This window comes from Saccostrea echinata, unplaced genomic scaffold, assembly GCF_033153115.1.
Source record: "Saccostrea echinata isolate AGI-Se365-2 ecotype Australia unplaced genomic scaffold, CSIRO_AGI_Sech_v1 ptg000064l, whole genome shotgun sequence".
Classification (NCBI taxonomy): Eukaryota; Metazoa; Mollusca; class Bivalvia; order Ostreida; family Ostreidae; genus Saccostrea; species Saccostrea echinata.
In genome coordinates, this window is record NW_026889813.1 from 3,689,936 (window position 1) to 3,707,706 (window position 17,771).

The 17,771-nt window shown below is 31.3% G+C and overlaps 1 long non-coding RNA gene across 1 annotated transcript in view; it reads right to left on the reverse strand.

Annotated features, from left to right (window-relative positions):
* The window catches only part of LOC133175898 (uncharacterized), a 36,914-nt gene extending 34,890 nt beyond the window's left edge, over window positions 1–2,024 (reverse strand). Inside the window, exon 1 of the long non-coding RNA XR_009719344.1 lies at window positions 1,865–2,024. This is a non-coding gene — a long non-coding RNA (uncharacterized LOC133175898). The remainder of the gene's footprint in view (window positions 1–1,864) is intronic.
* Between the last annotated feature and the right edge of the window lie 15,747 nt (window positions 2,025–17,771).

Sequence of the window (17,771 nt, forward strand, 5' to 3'; positions counted from 1 at the left end):
CATATTTTTTTATTTTTATTTTTTTATTTTATTTCATTTTATTTTTTTTTTTTTTTTTGATTTTTCAAATTTGCATGGTGTAGTTTTTCTCGGGGGGGGGGGGGGGATGGACAAGTTTGCGTTTTTTAAAATTTATCTATTTATTTTTTAAGTTTTGGGTAAATTTCTCAGTTGGATTTTTGGGAGGGGGGGATGGAACCCCCCCCCCCCCCCCCCCGGAAGAATTCCTGGATCATCTCCTTCTGATTAAACAATACTGAACATGAATCACTAACTCTAATGAATAAATAAGGTAAAGTCTTGGAAACCACATTTTACAATTACCGTAATCACACCACATCAAGTCTAGAGACTGTAATTATTTCTCTTACACGGACAGGTAAGCAACTAATGATTAAAGTTTCCAGTCTGAATACATGTACAAAAAATTGCAGATTTTCATATTTTGATTAGTTTACCAGCTTTAAGGACACATACAAGAAGAACTGAGCATACTTTATTTTTGGATGAAAGAGAACTCTGATCTTGTCTACATTAGCCGTTGTATTTTAAAAATGCATTTCCCCTTCCAATCAAGACAGTCTATCATACACGTACCTCCATTATAAAGATATCTAATCTTTCTCAATTCTTTTTATACAATACATGTGCAGGTGTTCCATTGTGACATACATCAGGGACATTGTATTAGAAAATATTTAAATGAATTTGTTCATTTGAAATTCTGTAAAATCAGTCGAGAAACATTTAAAATCGAAAAGTGTGATTCTTATATGGTGAGAACGTACTGATAAATACTTTTGTAATCATACATATTTGAAGCATTTTTTTTTTAAATAAAGAATAAATTACAAATGAAGTGCATGTCTTGGACAAAGATAAATAAGATAAATAATTTCTAACTTCATAAAATAATTTATTAAACTTCTGAACTGAAGATGTGTTGATGGCAATATGTGTGACTATAAAGGATAGAGATAATTCCAGTTCAGTTCATAACTAGAACAAAGAACCAGATACGTTTGATATATTACATGAAGTATAATTTTTTATATAAGTTGAACAGAATTAATTGATACGAGTGTATGAAATAGAAACATGTCAACATTATGAATAATTCGAGAAAATTCGAACTTAGACTCTATGACGACTGCAAATTATGCTTAACAAATGGATTGGGCCATGTAGTGGATTTAAAGTTATATGGAAATATATTTAAATAATTCTTTAACCTTTAAGTTTTATTTTGTGGATTATAACTAAGGGATTTGAACATAAATTTTTCAAGGGCATATAAACAACGAAATCTAAATACTATATGTTTATCGAGTGATTGATTAATATCTTTGTATATGGAAACGATGTGATGTTTTGTAATTAACGTTTTAATTCACGGTAAAATCAACAGAAAATTAACTTACCTGATGAGATCATTTGTTACTTTGTAGAAAAATCGAGATCATTACACACCGGAAGTCGGCCATAGTATTAGTCTGCATTGCGCATGCGCTAGAATCAAAACCGAGTAAAGTGTGTAAGTGCCATTTTTTGATCATAAGTCGGCGTGTGAAAATACGGGTGTAAACCGTCAAATGACACCAACTTTTTTTCTCGATTTTTTGGGCATAAATAATCGAGAACTACCCATTTTTCGTAAAACGGCAACTCACTACAGTGATTACTGTAGTGAGTTGAAAAACTGTAGTGAGTTGATTGATGTGTCAATAAGTACCTGAGCTGAGTTGAAGGTGTTTACAAACGCACCCTCCCTCACACACACACACACACACACATGTATATAATTATATATAATATAAAACAAGAAATGAAAGCCATAAACTGTGGAAGTGTAGTCAAGAGGTACTTTATCTGGTGGGTTATTTGACCAATTATCCACCAATATCGATCTAAAGGTGCCCATGGAAATCACGCTTTCTACCGGAAGTGTTTCTGTGTTTCCATCACCAGGATTTATACCCAAGGAAGTATTCCAAAGCTCCTCTAAACCCAAGGAAGAATTTCGTGTCAAAACCACGAGAACTAGAAATTAAAAACAAAAGATTTATACAATGTTTTATTTCAAAATTGTAGAAATTTTTGAGGTGTTCAATTCTTTCAAAAGCTGATAAAATGCAATACAAAATGCATAAAATACTAGAAACTTAACTCCAATATGCTGACGACATGAAAATTTTGTTACGATCCTTGATCACATGCGATTGTGTCATTAGTTTGTAAGTAAAGTGTAGAAGCAATAATATCCCTGTTAAAAATTTTAATAGAAAAAACAAATATATTTTAAAATCTTATATGCATGAAATGTTCGGCTTATGATGTCTTTGTACTAAAAATGTTCAAATTTGAACCTCTAAGGGCTTTTATGTAATTTTTATAGCGGTATCAAGTGTAATGTGATTGAGGGGAAAGTGTGATAACAGTATTAAATTTTAAAATGCTAAGGTAACGAAGGAATGGAAAAACAAGTGTTAAATGATTATGCTTTTATACTTTATGGTGCTTTAATTTATTTGTGCACATACAATTCGTGCGTACAGGTATGAATTTGAATCACGCTTTAGTGCGATTGTTTTAAATTCATGTGCAAATATGTGATTTATAGCACTGTTACATTATTATAAGTATTAAAAAAAAAACAACAACAACATTTATTAAGTCATTTCACTGTTGGTCATTTTCTGAAAAAAAAAAAAAACAAAAAAAAAACATGACCACAAGTTAGATTTAATTCTTATTTGCATTAAAATCAATATAGCCATATTCTCATCCAACTATTTTGAGGCAAACCAATGATAATTATAATTGTGTGGAATATAAAAGCCAAAGAAAAACTTTTTTTTTTTTAATTATTTTATTTTTTCAACACAATTCATTATATACAAAATGTCCAATATCTTTTCTTTAGCAGAATTGTGTATATATATATAGAGAGAGAGAGAGAGAGAGAGAGAGAGAGAGAGAGAGAAAGAGAGAGAGGGAGAGAGGGGAGAAAGAGAGAGAGAGAGAGAGTTACAAAAATAGTTGGTTCCACCTGTTCCACTGATCGTCAAATTTCTCTTTTTCACCATTTTTATATGATATATATTTTTGTGTTTGGTAAAAATAACTCAAGTGTGATATCGCAGAGTGCACATTTAGAGGTTTTTCAGTGCATCTAGAAGTATAAATATAATATTTCAACCATAAGATTAAGATATTAGCTATTTCATTATTTTTTCCTCCAATACCTAAAATAAATGATTTTTTTGTTATGGACAAATGGAGGTTTTTCTGCTGGAGATAATATTCAAAGTTTTCAAGGAGTGATTGTACAAGATCACATTCCCATAAGATATGTTCAATTGTCTCTTCTTCTTTTTGACAAAAAGTACATTGCTTTGAAACAACCTTCTTAATTTTGAATAAAAAAGAATTTGTTGCCAATATTTTATTTAAAATTCTGTACTGAAACCACTGGAGTTTACAGTTTTTTGTGACTTGAAATGGTAATTTATGAATTATTTTGCATTCCTTGCTATCCAAATCAAATAATTCAATCCATTTTTTGTAACCAGCTGTTATAGAAGAATTTTTATTGAGAATTTCATAGAAGTTTTTTGATTTTTTGCATTTTGATACAAGATAAAAGTTAGACATAATAAGAGGATTTTCTGATTTTTGTAATTTTTTATTGAAATTGCTCCTCTTTATCCAAGCTTTAACTGCATGGATCAAGCTAGAATATTCTAAAAAAATAATCTTTATATCTGGATAAGTATTGCAAAAGCATTCATAGCTATAAAAAAAACCATCTACTCCAATAATGTCATTAATATATCTAATATTATTGTCAAAAAGTTTTTTACTATAAAAGGTTTTCCCTCCAATATGGATCATAGGGTTATAAAACAGTTGAGAGTATACAGTAGCATCAGAATCAGTACAAATTTTATTCAAATCAACCCAGGAATTGAACACATCAATCCAGAATTTATTTTTTAAGGTTTTCATAAGTTGAGTGATGTATTCAATACCACAGGATGCAAATTTATATATATTCATATTTGGGATGAAATTTTCCCACCCTTTATTTGTAAAAACTAGATGTCTTATCCGAACTAATTTCAAAGAAACAATGAAAGCATTTAAATTTATCATTTTCAGTCCTCCGTCTTCATATTTTTTAACAATGACATCTTTCTTAACTCTATGAGTTGAATTATTCCATAAGAATGAGAAAAAAAGTTTTTCTAATTCTTTACAATAAGAATTAGATGGATTTGGGATTGACATAAATAAATGATTTAATATAGGTAAAGCCAATGTCTTTATAACAGTAATTTTTCCAATTGGAGTTAAAAACCTTTTTCCCCATTGACTAAGAATAGACTTGATTTGCACTAGCTTTGGTTGATAATTTATTTCACACATTTTATCTAGGTCAACATCAAAATTTATACCTAATAAAGTAAATCTAGTAGTTCCCCAATTAAGTTGATAATTTGGGATTAAAACCTCATCACTGTATTTTTTGGATCCAATCCACACAGTGTGTGTTTTTGAGAAGTTAATGCATAATCCAGACATATCTGAGAATGTGTTCAAAGTGTTCAGTGTTTCTAAAAGAGACTCCTCACTTCCATCAAGAATAAGGGAAGTATCATCTGCCAGTTGAGAGATCTTTTTTTCTACATTTCTAATGGTAATACCTTTTATTTTTTTATTTTTCCTAATTTGTATGGCTAGAATCTCTGCACAGATCAAAAAAATATATGGAGACAAAGGGTCTCCTTGTCTGCATCCCCTCTGAATATCAATTACATCAGAAAAATTACCACCTTGATTAACAGTAGCTTTAATATCCGTGTAAAAAAGAGTGACCCATTTTCTGATGGAAGGGCCGAAATTGAAAAAATGTAATGCTTTTTGTATGAAGTTCCAGGAAAGAGAGTCGAAAGCTTTCTCAAAATCGATCAGTAATAAAAGTCCTGGAATATCTTCTTCTTCTGTAAAGTGCATTATATCATATATCAATCTTATGTTTTCTCCAATATATCTGTTGGAGATAAAACCAGTTTGGTCAGGGTTGATTATTTTATCTAAATATTTTTTAAATCTGTTTGCAATAGAGCCAGATGCTATTTTATATACAGTATTTAGCAGTGTAATAGGACGCCAGTTTTTAAGAAAATGTCTTGGCTTGTCACCTTTAGGTAATAATGTTATAACTCCATGTCTTTGTGTAATAGACATGATATCATTCCTGTAACCATAGTTAATAGATCTTAAGACAAAGGACCCAATATATTTCCAAAACATTTTAAAAAACTCTGTAGAGAAACCATCGGATCCTGGAGATTTATTAGCCTTCATATTATAAAGAGTATTTGAGGCTTCTAACAAGGTTATTTCACCCTCTAAATGGTTTGATTCTTCACAAGAAAGTTTGGGAACATCAGTATGTATCAACTCATTATCTAAATTTAAGTCAGTATTCCCTTCTTTAATTGTATATAAATTTTCATAGAAAGATTTGATTTCTTTCAAAATCTGTGACTGATCATGAATAACCTCACCATTATTTATTTCTAATCTTGATATGATTTTACTTGTAAAATTCCTTGACTCCAGTTTACAAAAATAGTTTGTGGGCTTTTCCCCTTCCTCAATCCATCTTGCTCTACTTCTTATGTAATTACCTTGTAACTTGTGCTTTCTAATTTTTTCTAATTCTTGTTTTTTATTGTATAGTTCTTCTAAGTTACTTTCAGAAATATTTTCTTCCATATTTTTAATGTCATTGATCAAAGAATTTTCCTCATTTTCTCTCTTCTTTTTGACATATGATGAATAAGAGATAGTTTTACCCCTTATTTCTAATAGTAAGGTTTCCAAAAATAATTGATCATCTATTTTGAAGAATATATTTTCATCTGGCACTGTGTGCATGTTGTCATAATTGTAAACTGGAATTGCATATTGTCTTTTAACCTGTAAGATAACATCCTTAATACAGTTCAAGTACTTTTCATCATAAAGTAATGAGTTATTGAATTTCCACAAGCTGCGACCTCTCTTAAAGTCATTAAATACTAACGAGAGAGAAATGATAGAATGATCTGATCTGTAACTTGGCTCTATTGCACATGTATCTAATCCTGATAAAAGTGGCTCTGACAGTAGGAAAAAATCTAACCTACTTTGTTTTAATGGAGACTTTTTCCTCCATGAATATCTACGAAGTGACTCATGAAGTTGTCTAAAAGGATCTACATAGCCATTAATCTCTATTATTTCTAAGAGTTTGCTCCTTGCATTTGGATTATTTACTTTTTTATAGTTATAATAATCTAACTCGGGATTCAAAACCAAATGGAAATCTCCACACCAGATAATATTACTACACTGCAAATCTTCTATATGATTTTGTATACTTTCAAAAAAATCAGGTTTATCAGTATTTGGAGCATAAACATTACATATCAATACCTCATGGTTTTCTATACATGTTTTAAGTATTAGATAATTTCCATCAGCATCACCTTTTTCTGAGATTACTTTGATATCAATATTGTTATTTATTAAAATAGCCACTCCTCTGGAATTAGTGGTGTATGAGCTAAAAAAAACATTCGTATCCCCACAGATTTCGAATATCATTTTCCATTTCTGATGAGAAATGAGTATCTTGCAAACAATACATATTACACTTTAAAGACTTAAGGTAGTTAAAAACATCTCTGCGCTTTGCGATATCACCAAGACCTTGACAATTGACTGATATTATTTTAACCATCGGGTATTTGTATAAAAACAGACATAAATAAACAGACCCAACAGGATTTTAGGAACAGGCAGCAAATGAGATAGAGAAAAAGAGAGACAGAAGAAGAAAAGTAAGGAGAGAATAACACAAACATGAATGAGAAATGAAATAGAATAACTGTGTACAGATAAAATTTACTTTCAAAAGTCAAGTGGCTTGAGTAGCATCATTGGCATGTCTCTTTCCTTTCACTGTCAAAATCGGAATCGTGAAGAGCGTTATGAATGCGGAGTCCATAGAGGTTAGTCACGAGAATTCCGGTTCTTCAATTTATAATCAATGTCGTCTAAAATGTCAAACTTCATACGTTTTCCATCCACACTGGCATACACAGAACCATTGAAATACCAGGCTGATGTAATCTCTGGATGTTCAATAAGTTTGGCGATGAGTTCGCTGTTTTCCCTTGTCACATCATCTCCTAACCTCACATTGCCCTCCGACTCTTTGACTTTGACCTTTGTCGCATAACTTTCGCTTTTGTGTCTGCATTTTTAAATTTTATTAGGATAGGTCTTGGGGCCTTTTGTTTACTTGGGGCTTTTTGTTTGCGATGAATAGCAATAATGTCATTATCGTCGATGTCCACATTTCCCTTTACTTTCAATATTTCTTTTGCAACCTGCAAAGTATTTTCATTTTTATTTTCTTTGACTCCATATATTTTCACATTGTTTTTACGGCTATATTGTTCGTTATAATTTGCCTTAACTGTTGCAAAAGAGGCCAGTTCTTCTACTTGTTGGACTTTGGTTTCTAGCTCGCGAGTTTTTTTGTTGTTCTCGCATAGTTTTTCTCGGAGCGTCTCATTATCAAGTGTTAGTTTGTCTACGCTGTCACTCAGTTTTTCTATTTTTTGTTTATAAAAGAGTTCTTTCTTTTCTGATTCTCTTTTGTGCTCTTCGAGCAATTCTTTTACAATACTGGTGACTAGCGATTTAATGTCGTCTGTTTTTATTGTGCTTTTTAGTTGATCTTTAATCTCTTGTAGATCTTTTTTAATTAGAACCCATTCATCACCTGATTGAATTCCTTGGGGTTGACCTGCGTTATCTTGCACTTTTTCCATGTTATCAGTTTTATCCCCTTTGCTTTTCCCTGATTGTCTTGTGAAGAAAAAGAAAAACTTAGGGACTTCGCATATATACATAAACGACGTGAAAGTCTTTCTTGGATTACACATAAACGATTTACGATTGAGAAGTAGTATGATTATTTTTTTTTATTTTTTATATTGCAAATTTCATCGAGACAACTGAGGTTAAGGTATCAGATGCCAAGAATATATTCTTACACTCGTCATTAAATTACATTGAAATTTGTATACAATTATTGTAAAATATTGTTATTTTTTAACATTAATTTAGCCAATTTATTAATGTGTGAACAGTAAAATTATAGTTCAATGACTGGTTGCTCAAACTGTCATTCTATCACCCTCTCATACCAAATGCAAACATTGAACATACTATTTTCCAATCTTCTAGATACTCCAGATATTGATATGAATATATTGTATGGATAGAATATGAAAAATATAAACCATTCTAACCTTTATTATTTTTTTTAAATACGCCTTTAAATAACACACACACATTATATACTTTTTACTCGTTATACCTATAATTTCTCAGCTGCTTTGTATGTAATGGATGACTTAAGGATATATAGTGAAAGGTTTTTTTTTAATGTACTGTAACTACCAAGTCTTTCTTATATCCCATAATTTTTTAACCTCGAATTACATGTTTGAATATATAAAAATATATATATATATATATATTAATTTTCTTACCCATGAATTACCAAAAATTAATTTGGTTTCAAATGTATTCAGTACGTAATGAGATAGGTAAAGAAAATGTTATATATTCGACAGGACCAACTACGAGTATGCTCAGCACGTTTTGAGAACAAATCTAATATGATATGATCCTTAATTAAGGTCGTTTCATGAAGAGATTATTATCATTTGTTTTAACCCTGTACATTATAACAAACAGTTCATTTAATTGTTAATATATTCTTATATTAAATTTTGGCTGCAAAGACTTTCATTCTTCTGAAAGGGAAATTTCCCTCTTTTTTTTCTTTACAAGTCTCTGGAAACTTTTAATGTCAGATTTGATTTTTTTTTCTTGGATATGTATATTTTTTTAAATGATGATATTATGTAACCATGATGTTGATACCTTATTTTGCGTGCCTCCGAGCAATAAAGCCTGCTGTTCATAATGGAATTTCCAACTATCAGCGTAATGTATTTGAAAACGATCTCAAGTTGGACATTTATTACAAACCACTTGTTAATTAATTATACATTTCCAATGTATGTTATCTTCATCTCATTTACTCTGAAACAATATCCATTGTTATTTGTTGCTGAAACTTCTATGATTCGATGAAAAACAAACAAGAAACCCTAAACATGCAATAAAATCAAATAAAAGCAAGAGCAAACAAAATCTGAACATACAAAGTGAAAAAATATAATAAATAACGAAAGTACAAATAACACGTAATAAAAAGGTAATGAAAATAAAAACCTAACTCAATTTTTAAAAAAAAAATGAAAACACAGCAAAGAAAACTGGCAAAAATAATCTACCGTATTTAAATGTACTCTAAATGTTTCTCAAACATTTCCATTAGTAAGCGCGCTATGTCTACCTCCAAATCCAGATTCATTCAAGATACCGTTTTATAGGGAAGAATGAACTATGAAGATAACGAACTGTATTCAAGCTCAAGAGTCCGTTTAAACAATACAAATCAGGAGCAGAGCAAATACGGACCTCTTAAACATTCGAGGTGGGATCAGGTGCCATGTAGGAGTGAGCATCCCCTGCCGATCAGTCACACCCGCCCTGTGCTCATTGTTATGATCGGGAAAACGAAAAAATCCGTAGACAATTCAGTGTGTAAATAATGGCCTAACGATTATTACTGAAAATGTCAGTCTGCAATCGACTTAATGATAGATTCTATTTACTGACAAGGTCCTTGTATAGACCATAGAACTTGCGAAATGATGACTTCAAACGAGACTGTTGATATCCTAAGTGCTTGTTCATCAACTTGTTGATTAATAGCTTGCCTCGTTTTAAAAATTGATCGTACGTAGAGCATGCTCTTGCATATCGAATCAACTGAGAGACATAAAACCCATATGCAGGTGATAAGGGTATATTGCTGCATAAATAAGGGAAGTTGACTATTGAAAAGTTGAGGTCATCACGTTTATCATAAAGTTTGGTTGTTAGGTTGTCATTAAAGTCTTTTTCTAGTAAAATATCCAAATATGAAACAGTCTCTGTGTCCGTCTCTGTGGTATCTTTTACTTCAAGTTCACTGGGATATATCGAGTCGACATATGGATGGAAGTAACTATTGCTAACTGATAATATACAAATATCGAGTTGAAGGCCACAGTAAGTGTTTTATTCTTCTCATGTACAAGATTTTAAATGGATTCTGCTTCATACGAATACAAAAATAGGTCTGCTAATAATTGGAGGCAATTGGTACCCATGGAAATTCCGAATGATTGTTGGAAGACCTGCTCTCCAAAATCCAAAAACTACATAGATATTGTCAATCAGAAACTCAAGCATCTTTTTAATGTCACCTTCAGAGTACTTGTGTGTACAATCAGATTTTTTTTATCAAAATAATGTTGCGAATAACCAATGGCAAAGTAAGTAACTTTACGATCCGCGATTTCCATTTCTATTGAAAAAGTAGTTGTCATTGATGTCAAAATTCATCGTGGGGAATGGTTGTATAAAGTGTTGAAAAGTCGTACGTTTTGATGTTATTGATTTTGGTAAAATTTTGTGATTTCAAATTTTCTAAAAGTTCCTTGGAATTTTTAAGTATCCACATCAGATTAAACACTTCTTGATTATATTGTTGTATGTACATATACTTATTAATTTTAATGTAAGGGTTCACGAACGGAACATTGAAAAGTACGAAGGAAGCCCCAAAGTATATATGTTCAATGAATGAATGAATAATTTTCCAATCTTTACCAACAGAAATCGTTCTAAATATTGTTGTCTTATATTACAATGAATATTTTTTCTTCTAATTTCTAATGAAAACCGATTGCTGATGATCAATCAATAAACACGATCAACTTATGAACTCTATGTACATGTACACTGTAGCTAGAGCCGGTTTCTAAAAGCAACCAGTAAGAAAGATTTTTTTTCATTAGTCAAAGGTTAAATGATTCATCATCAATGTTAAATTCATATGATTTACATATCTTTATATATATATATATATATATATATATATATATATATATATATATATATATATATATATATATATATATATCCCATGTTTACCCCTTTATCCCGTGGATATGACTCATTGGCTAATTTTTTCATATTCCACAGTAGAGTGCAGTTGTGACTTCACAATGGGTTTTTGCGTTAGCGTGATGAAGTAAAATAAAGTGGAGTCCTATATAAAACAGTGTAAAACATTAGTTATGAAGTATTAAACATGGGATAAAAAGAATCTCCCATGATTTGTGGTTGGATATGATTTTTATCCAACTCGTTGTGTGTTTTTATCGCCTCGCCAAGGCTCGGGGATAAAAAAACACACAACTCGTTGGATAAAAATCATATCCAACTACAAATCATGGGAGATCCTATATATATATATATATATATATATATATATATATATATATATATATATATATATATATATATATATATATATATATACGTCGATAAGTTAAATTCTCATGCTACAGTCCAAATTAAATAAAATGTTTACTGTTAGCGCTTTCAGTGATGTCGGCTCTATAGACAGTTATGAAAAGTTCAAATCGTTGTCAATAACGTTGCTAATGACGTCGTGATAATATTATGACTAATATTATCACGACGTCATTAGCAACGTTATTTCTATATTAATATTTCTTCACTTAGGGCAGTTAAGTTAATTTAAGAGTTATTGTAAAATGTGCTTTATAAATAAAATTTGATTCATTACAATATGTATCGGTAACGATCCTCTAATAAAACTAATGTCCAAATAACTGTTTCTCACTTCAATTCTCAATGACTGTGTAGTGCAGGACAGCGCCGCAAGAAGCTATCGGCATCGAAAGCAATTTTTTTACTTGCCTAGATGGCCGAGCGGTCTAGCACGCTGTTCCTGTACTGCTAGGAGACGGATTCCGTAGGTCGAAAGTTTACCCCGGGTTGGGGCGGAAGTGGGTAACCTAATAACAAAAATATATAAAGCACATTTTACAACAACTCTTAAACTAACATAACTGCCCTAAGTGAAGAAATATTATTATAATATTACATCCTTATATTCACCTGGAAGGTCACGTGCAGGTGAATATAACAAAGTATTTTTTCTACATTGTTGGATCTCAGCCAATCAGAGAGATACATGTAGAAATTATTCAATCATAATATAAAGTGAATTATCTGCATTACAATGTCTCATAAGAAATCTTAATGAATACTCAATGCTGAAAATGTTAAAATTTGTTTGATGAATAATTTAAGATAAATACTAAAAGAAACGTATTTTCTGTTACTTTACAGAATAAAATACCATTTGCTCGGTTTGACTTTTCTTAATATTCCACATTTTAAAATTAGAGGAAATAGTAAAAAAAATCATTAGCGACACAGTTCATAGTTGGTATACTATTTGTCGTGACAGAATCGCATCGCTTATAATTATAGTGCACTCTTACTGGGAAACATATTTCAGTGTGAAACTGCTCAATCTGAAACCATAAAACGTTAACTTATTTTCTAAAAATAAAATAACACTAAGTAATATACATGGCTTTTCCCCGCCTTGAAGGAAAAACCAGCAGAGTATAACAAAGATTAAATCTATATTTTTGCCGTTATATCAATTGATTCTGCAAGTGCATTTACGTGTAAATATATCAGAAACCCTTAAAAAAGTTAATTAAACGATGTCACTCGCTGTTCGTTGTAAATAAAAGTTAAAGCGAGACAATTAATCCCACCTTGAAAAAAAAAACACTCTTGTCAAATCAGTGAAATCAATTATAAAACCAAACACATCATTCCGCTACCACAGTGTGATAAAAAAAAGTAAGTACTCGATATTTTACAAAACGAAAATTTAAAAAGTCGGTCTCATATTGCTGTGGGCGATTTTTTAGTGGATGGCCTTTCTGCATTAAAGAAATCGGGGTTCAAATATACCAGAGGATATTTTTAACGAATAAAGATACAGTATCATAATCAAACGTTCAGTCTCTTTTTGTCAGTGCATGACATTTTTTTTTTAGGTTATCGTTTTTTAGCCTCCCATAAACCACACTGAAACCACCGGTAATTATCTCGCATTTTAAGATATCTTTATGTACTTTAAATTATTTTCATGCATTTAGATCTCTAGACCAAGTATTTCCTATTTTATTTTTCCATATACTATCTCAACAATGGGCACTGCAAAAAACAACCATAAATGAAATTTCAATTCCATTGAATTTCGAGTAGGCCATTTAAAATTATATTTCCCTCTTTAAAGACCCACTTTGCCAATGATTAATTTTATCTGCAGTGCAGATCCAAACTCAGAACTTATGAGACCTACATTTCATTGAATAGTTTAATATAAATGGTTAAATAGCTTTAATCTAAATTTTCATCTTTAAAATATATGTCACTTGCAGCACTCAATATACGTTTGGTCTGTTCATCCCCAAATACAACATCTAAGCAACTTTGGTAATCATTTGGAATTTCCAAAAAATCTAATCACTCACTCATCTTGAAATTATAGGTCTAGTGCAACACAAAGCATTATTTTTCATGTTATGTACCCTAGATTGATCAATGTAAAACTTAAGCAAACATCAGAATTTAAGTGTTCCAGTTTAAGCAGAATCAAAGTATTCATCCTTAAAATTCATAACATCATGCATGTTAGGTTGAAGTCTGTAACATGTTTTAACCTGTGAAACAGCTTTAACTTGATTATTCATCCGGTATTCATCACTCATAGAGGTCACATGAGGAATTGGAACCGTTACTGGGAGTACCCATTCCATGCAAGAAATATTGGTTAATTTAGAACTTAAAGCTATCAGGGAATATATCTACTTCCCAAATATCCATCAGATCACTCACGATTGATAATACGATCCTTCCTGTCCCCTCCACGCAAGTTTAATGAACAAATAAATTATATCAATTAAAATATGATGATAACCAACAGTAATCTACCTCAAAAGTTTATCAATACAAAATGAATTTGGAGCAGAGCAAACGCCGGACCTCTAAAACACCAGAGGTGGGATCAGGTGTCATGGAGAATTAAGCATCCCCTGTTAACTGGTCACATTCGCCGTGTGCTCCTTGTTATGTTCAGGCAAAAGGAAAATTCTGTGACAATTTAGTGTGAACATAACCCCTAACAAATTGTATAAAAATCGTCAGTCAGCATTCGAATTAGCGATAGATTGTATTTGCTAACAAGGTCATTGAACCGGTCACAGAAGTTGTGAAATTTGACTTTAAGCAGGACTGTTGATATCTTTATATCATCAACTTTTTGGTCAATAGCTTGCCTCGTTTTAGAAATTGTATATACGTAGAACATGTTCTTGCATATCGAATCAACTGGGAGACATAACTTCATATGCAGGTAATAATGTATATCGCGATATAGATAAGGGAAAGTCAGCACGTTTATCATCAATATTGTTGTTAGTTTGTAATTAATGTCATTCTTTCGTAAAATATTCTCATATGAAACAGATGTGTCAGACTCTGTTGTGTCTTTTCCTTCGAGTTCGAAGGAATATTGAATCAGGGTAGGAATGAAAATGAATATTATTAAATGAGAAAAATTCGTTGATTTATCTAAATTGAAGGCCACAGAAAGAGACTTCCTCTTTTCATGAAAAAGTTTTAAAATAAATTCTGCTTCATATAAATACAAAAATAGGTCTGCTTATAACGGGGCGCGATGAGTAGCCATGGAAATTCCAACAGGTTGTTGGAAGACTTAATCTCCAAACACTACATAGATATTATCAATCAGAAACTCAAGCATCTTCGTAATATCAACTTCGGAGTGCTTGTGTCAAGTTAGTTTTAATATCCAATTTTTGGAAGGGTTCTAGATACAAGATTTGATAATTAACTTCCCTTTTTTTGGGGGGGGGGGGCATATGGGACTTTTTTCCCGTGTTATTATCACAGGTGCTAAAGTAAGGTACTGACAAGATTGCCTAATTCTACTCTTCAAAACTGCAAATATGATGTTAGACTGTACAAAGAACTAATCAAATCAAGTCACTTAGAATCATCAGAGTCTGGTCATAACATTTCAAGGCGTTTCTTTGTTTAAAAAAAGAAAGAAATCATGTATGTCCTATCCTGTTATCCAATATTCAAAACATAGTATTTCATTGATGTAATTCAGTGCATGATTTAAGTATTAAATCAAGTCAAAATTTTTGTTTTATCAGTACCTGGTTCCAACCCAAAGCAATTTTCATAACTTCATTATATTTATATCTGTGTTTTACATATTTTTTCGAGATAAAAATTCATTTGATAATCAAATCGACGACTCATAGGGAGAAATTTTTGATCCCTAAAAATGTAACAAACCTTTTTTAAAGAATATAGTACTCATTTAGATATTATTATTTCAACATAAGAGACAATGAAGATTATTATGTATGTACATGCATATGGCAAAAATATGTGACAATACAAATAAGACAATTACTTAATCTGCATACTTATTTATATGCAGTTATCGAAAACAGATAGTAGAATTTCAGAGAAAAGGTTATCAAATTTGATATGAACAATAAAAAAGTATTTAATTATACATTTAGAGAGTACATTCACTTCTGTAAGCTTCAATGTGTAACAAAAAAAAAAAAAAAAAACAAACAAACAAACAAACAAACAAACAAAAAAAAAAATACAAAAATTTATATTAGTAATGTCTTTTCATGACTTAAGCCGTAATAAAATTCATGATAAATCATTCAACAAAAATTTAAATCTTACCTTTTCTAGAATAATTTTGTCCATCTACTTTGCAAAAAATACACAGGAACGCTGTTATAAAGGAATAAGACTTTGTCGTGAACATCTCAAAATCTCAGAGCAGGGTTAACACCAAACTGATTTGCATCGAACTCTCACTTATTTTGTCAGTTATAGTTGTAAGGCATCGTTGAGGCATACTCTAATTAAAACATTGATTTTTTTTCTCTTGCCAGATACAAAAGATGAAAAAAAATGAGAACACAAAATATGATTGTGAGTGCTTTTATATTCTATAAATTAGGGTTATTCGAAGCGAAATTCAAACAATGTAAGTCAATGCGACTTCTACTAATGCATTTTGAGTTTTTGCCTTTGATATCTCCCTTTTGATCAGTAGTTATACGAAATGCATTGACAATTACTGATGCGTGATCGCATGAACTTTTTAAACCTTTGCATTTGAACTTCTGGATTTAATTTAGCATATTTTAATGACTTTACATCGATTTTTGATAAGATGTATCATCAATCAACCACAGTGTTATCGCTATTTCCTAAAACATCGACGGTTGTTACAGACTACTGCATGTTATTTATATATGGCGATGTCATTCACTTATAAATTTTTGACGAATAGTACGCAATAAACCACTAACTATGAAAGTGATATAAATAAATCATTCATTGATACAAAATCATCCACTAATGCGCCACTATATCATTCTGTATCATTTACAGGTTGAAGTGTGCAGTTCCGTTTACTGAAAGGTTACTGAAAGTCTACTGCGGTAAGGTGACTGATGGCAGGAATCTCCTTCCCAGAACTGTCAGTGATGGCGCAGTTTCGTCCCACGATTAGGGGATACTACAACAATGACTGCGATTGTTGTAAAATCACGTGTATCCTTGTTGGCAAATAAATTACCAAAACGAAAACATTATGTAAAAAACACGTCATTCTATAGTCACGTATCATAATAGGAAAGTCATTCAAGAAATATGTCTACACAATGTCGTTTTTCATCATATCATTTTTTCTAATATTCATGTTCAAAACATTATCATATGTTAAAACATTTACTGTAAATTATTAATTTATTGAGTACAAACTTTTGCGGAAATTGATTTTACAACAATTTAGCGCAGATTTTTCTTAGCGCTTTCAGCACGTGCTAGATATAAATATGAATATACATAAAACTTGAATTAGCTAAAGCCGACGTCCGCAAAAGGCGCTAAATAGAATACATCACCAAGTGTAATATGTTTACAGTATTTTGTTGATGTGTTTAGTGTAATTAAATTTACTTAGATGGAACATTCGATACACAAATTAAAATCAATATATTACGTAACCACGGAATACACTTTACTATCGTAACGTCAAAAACATAATGCCATGACAGTCATGTCGTCATCACAGTGAGGATGACCGGTCTAGAGCGGATGCTTACTCCTCCTAGGCACCTGATCCCACCCTTGGAATATCTGGGGTCCGCGGTTTATACCCTGATCACAGATTTGTATTGTTTGTATAAATTTTTTAGATCGATCACCGTTCGATATCTTCATCTTTATTCATTCTCAAAAATACTCCCCCTCTACATATCACAGATGATCTTTGGCGCATCAGAGCGTTGAAACGTTTTCATACCACTTGAAAATTAGTATATAAATAATTGGTTAAGCTGCATAAGTTGGTTCGTCAATTTTTTTTTTTAATTCTTTATCGTGTAACTCGTCTTTCATAAGTTGTACAATGGTTAAGGTCTATCGCTTTTCATGACGTCATCAACCCTAGATCTTTGAGCACATTTTACTGATAATCCGCTTCTTTCAGGCATCCCTCGTCCGATATAGGACCGCTTTCAATCGAAAACTGACTTATTCATTTATACACAGTC